The following is a 5,357-nucleotide window of genomic DNA, read 5'->3' as shown; positions in this document are numbered from 1 at the left end:
GCTAAAAGTGACAGCATTACAATGACGATAAAATAGACAATAGACAAGAACAATAGACATGGTTTAATTGAATGCGTCAAGTATATTTGGGAAAGTATTTTGACGAATAAGGTTGCATGAAAGTGTAAACAGAAACCATCTACCACAGCTATGTCACATTTGAGCCGTTTTAAAAAGATAATCCAAACTACGGCGGTCTCGTGTGGTTGCGATTAACTGTTCGTTTTTTAGCTTTTAAGAGCTTGTAATCACATTCTCACATATTTAGCATCTACAACACAACAGAGTGAGACATGGTAAATCTTTTGATACCAAATAACTGTAATGTGAATTTTGTTGAAAGTCAACCTTTAAATTCTGTGAGGCAACTTAGTTGTTTTATGGCAAGAAATCAACTCTCATTGGTAATGGGATTTTATGTGTCCCTTTCCTGAATTCTGAGCTGCACTGATGAGGCTTCAATAGCCAAAACAGTACTGTCTGAAGCATGAGTATACATATATGTATGTATATATATATATATACATATACATTTTTTTTTCATATCTGTTTATATATATTGTGTTTTCATATCTATTTATATATATTTATTTATATATATTTATTTATATATATAAATCTTAAAGTCTTTGTATTGTGTGAATGTTTAGTTACAAAGATTACAATTCAGCAACAAAAAATCTGCAGCACACTGTATAAGAACTTTGAACAGAGCAACAATTTAATCCATTCAGCTACATCTGATGCAGTACAATTATTGGGCAAATAGTCATTACATGGGGTAAAATATGTGTAATGACGTTGGGTTACTTGCAACGTTACTAAAGTTTGCTCTCACGGCTCTTATGGGTAAGTTTAGTCATATATTAGATGATTTAAACCAGCCAATAACAACTAAATTACCCGCCAATGTTTATTAGCAGTTTTTCCACACTCCTGCATCGCTGAGCATTTATTTACCTGGTATGTATATATTCTAGCCAATTGTCCGAGTTGCAAAGGTATTAAAAACGGTTTATAAATAGCTGCAGGTAATATAGTTCCTGTTGGCTAATTTGAGTACACTAGTATCCACATTACTAGACTTCCTAACAAGTGCCAAGAGAGCAAACTTTCGGGACAATGGGCATAACACAGAGTCACTATGCATATTCTAACACAGATAGTGACTCGTATTGCCCAATGAATCCATTGCATCAGGTGTAGCTTAGTGGGTGAGCTTGTTCCGAGATCAAATCTTCTGCAAAACGAATGTTTCTTTGTTAGATTGTAAATGCTAAGCATGGGATGACAAATTGAGATTTATATATGAGGGATATATATTGTGAGTTCAAAGCCAGTTAACAGCAGAGTTCTCATTCTCAAAACTTTATTGCTATAGCTAGCAAGACAGGTGGACAAATGTACGTACATACGGACAAACGTTAACATTTATATATATACTAAGTTAATGCCCATCGTTGCCCGCGTAATAAAAGTATTTGCAAAGGAAATTTATTTTTAATGTTAAACATGTAACAACAGTTACTATTCTAACTTTTAAACTTCATATCATGAAAAAAATGATTTGTGGAGGTCAAATAAATTAAGAAAGAAATAAAGCAACTATAAAATGTTCAAATGAGAAATAATGAGCGAATAATGGCTAAATTAAGTCTGTTTTGCTAAAATTCCAATAAAAATGATTTGGTAATAATACAATTAATAAACGAACTGAGAAAATAAAATAAATATCCTGAATATGCTGAATTAATAATATCAATTCAGGCATAGAAGGGTGTGTATAAAAATAGTTACTGTTCTAGCAGACTCTATCCATCCAAGCTTTGAATACGACAATACTGGGACATTTTGATACTGGTACAAATGTAAAAATGAGATATCGGACGGTCTTGGTCTATCACTTTGTCTGACCGAACGGAGAAAGATTGTAGAGGCTATAATCCTACTCGAAATAAAACAATTTTTTACGTGAAACATCTTTTCAATTACCAATTTAGCAACCCAACTTAACGAAAAACCGGAAACAGAATTGTAACCCACATTTGAAATTAATACGGCACATTTAAAAATTACAAAATTACAAAAAGATAAATAAGTAATAATAGCAAAAAACTGGTGTTTCAATAATTTAAAAAACTAACAAATTTCAAAGGTAACGTTAGTTAATAATAACAAATTATTGCATTTACACACAATAAAATGATAAAATTATGCTGTTTGGTTACGAGGAGAATTTTCAGATTAATTTCTAAATGTTTATTTCTGACCTAATGTACTAATACTTTCCTTTTATCTTTCAGGTGGCTGACCCTGCTTCATAGAACTGCGTGCTGGTGCGTGGGTGGCAGAACCCTTAGCCTGCGGGCATCCAAATCCCCGCTTACTCTCAACATCAGGTAGACCCGCGTCAGCTGTCTACCTGATGAATTTGGGAATTAATTTCTTGAATGCAGAGTTTTATCGCTTGTGCTCTCTCTACCCATTCATCACTACTTCTACAGAGCTTTGTTTACTCCCAACTGTCTATTTGTTTGAGCTAAAATTCCCATCTAACTTCCAATTTTTGTCATTTTTCAGAAGGACCTCGTCCTCCACATTCACTTTCTTGCCAGACAATTCTTTGTGTAAATAATTTTTAGTAAGCGCTTTTGATAGCGCATCATCTTGACAGCTTTCCCAAAATCTGTTGGATTTTCTTTTTCAACCATGCTTAGAAGTTTTGTTTTCATTTCCGAACCAAAGTGAATGGTCGGAAAATGAAAACAACATTTTCATTTCCCATAACAAACTAAATGGTGCAACACTTGCTACGCTGTATGCTGTTGATCTGTTAGCCATCAAAAATTTTTGATAAGTCCTAGTCATGTTCTCACTATTCTCATCAGCTAGAAATCAATCTGTCAAAATCTGTCTCAGAAATAGTGGAGTACATCAGTAGGTAAATATTACCAATTCCTTCACATTTTCTACAAAATAAGAGATCTGGCACACATTGCAGCCTTGCTGCATATGGTAAGCTGCATGGCTGCTCATATTGTGGTACATGGTTTGTGTATGTATTTTATATTTGTATATTATATTTATATATAATATACAAATATATTATATATTATATTATATTTTTATAATATTATATAATATACAAATATATTATATTTATATTATATTTATCATAATATTAAACATTATATTTGTGCATATATATTATGTATATGTACATGTATTTTGGTATTAGTTACTTTCACTTATTGTTAGTGTTGCTGTGTTGTTGATACTATTGCTGCAGATCAGAGAGATGTAGTTAAGTTTGGTTTACGGTTGATACATCTGCTTTTTATAATAACATTAGCTGTACTACCCGAGATTGCCCGGGTAATAAAAAAGTCTTTGAACAGAAAGTTTATTAGTATTTAATATATGACAACATTTGCCAATCTAACTTTTAAACTACATATTATGAGAAAAGTGTTATGTGTATTTGAAATAATATAAGAGATAAAACAAAAACAACTGTAAAGGTTTTCAAACTTTGTCAAACACCTGTAACTTTTAATTTTTATAACTTGAAAGAAGTGCTTCATTGAAATAAAATAAGAGAAAAAATCAAACTGTAAAGGTGTTTAAACATAAACATGTAAAATCATTAGCAAGTAATGGCTAAATACAGTCTGTTTTTCTACAATTACTATAAAAAGTTACGTGGTTTACAAAAATCATATGATTTTAGTTTGTTTCAGTGTTGGCATGCAAAAATTGGCATTCAAATTTCGCATGCCAGTGTTGACATGGGAAAATATCGTAGGCTATAGACAAACGTAGAGTGGTGTAGAAACCCATATTAATTATCTAATGCAATCACCTCCTGGTAAAAATCATTAAAATCATAAAAAATAGTAACCAAACAATATGTTAAACTTAGTAACCAAAGGTACCTACAATGACTTTAGTGTAATTTTTGGTTATGATTTGCAAGATAATATAACATTACAATGTACTACGTGGAGAGGTCTTACCTTCAAGACATTCGTGTAACATAAACACTGAATCTAACTTTAATGAATTTAGTTTACTAAACACATACTTGAAGGAAGTTTTAGTATGTATTTTAATAAACCTTGAACTTTTATGATCAGTTTTCACTATAACGGATAACGTTGAACTCGCCATAGCGAGCAACAAATATCTTTTAACAACGTATATAATCAGTCTACAAATCGCCAATATTTAAGTTTGACATTAGTTATTGTTGATATTGTAATGCGTAAAAATTTTGCCCTAAGGAAAAAAAGGTGAAAAAGCATCATGTTGCATATACTTACGTGCCAAAATATTTCTTAAGAAGGGCATCGAAACGTGTGGGCACAATGTTAAAATAATTAATGTGTGCAAACAGTATATGATAACGACTTAAATCGTTACTTTTTAGGTAGAGTGCCTGGATTTTAAACTTGCGATAGCAATCTCTGTGAGTTCAAATCCATCAGTATGCAGAATTTTAATTCCAAGATTTTAAGAGCAATAGCTGGACACGCATACACACGTACGTACATACACACGAAAAACTTTGAGAAATATATATATAGATTAGCATCTGATATTTATTCAGTAGGCTATGTGGTGTGAAGCATAAAACTCAATCGCAATAACTGCACCAGCTTTATAGCCTCCTGTCCAGATTTACGCATCAGGGAGGATGCTACACTAATCAGTGTCAAAGATAGAGGTCATCTGTTTACACATCATCCTGTCATCACAAAGATATGTCTAGGCTAAGAACAGATCATACAACAGTGTGCTGACTTACAGGGAATCACTGCAGACATACACAAGCTGGTGGTCACTAAGACTCTTTTATCAGTTTTACAAAGCAATTTGCATCAGGAATTTTCATGCTCAATCACCAGCGCAGCCAGCGCTAGTTAAAACTATCACCTCTAGATATGCCAAGATTGGAATTCAACAGGCGATTGCAAAGATAGCTATTAACAAGAATAATCTCAGAACAAGGCTCAGCTGACTGGCCGTCTTTAGTCATTTGACTCATGTCTAGCCATTCACAATATGTACAAAAAAGTGTACAATATGTCACTAGTTTTCTACAATTTGTCTGACGCTGTTTGCATAACACCCAAGAGCTAAAATTTATGTTCATGGCAGACTGCGATCATTGTACCATTTACCAGTGTGTATGCATTTGAAATCAGTTTGTACACCTAGCTATCTGACATGTTAGCCCATAGCATAGGGCAACATTGATAATTTTGCAATATTTTTTGAACAGATCAATATACATTTTTACTTGCACTTTACAAATGAAATATTCAACCTAATGTTTACAAATTGGCAGGCTAGAA

Source organism: Watersipora subatra, chromosome 2 (genome assembly GCF_963576615.1).
Source record: "Watersipora subatra chromosome 2, tzWatSuba1.1, whole genome shotgun sequence".
Taxonomy (NCBI): domain Eukaryota; kingdom Metazoa; phylum Bryozoa; class Gymnolaemata; order Cheilostomatida; family Watersiporidae; genus Watersipora; species Watersipora subatra.
This window is presented reverse-complemented; position numbering follows the sequence as displayed.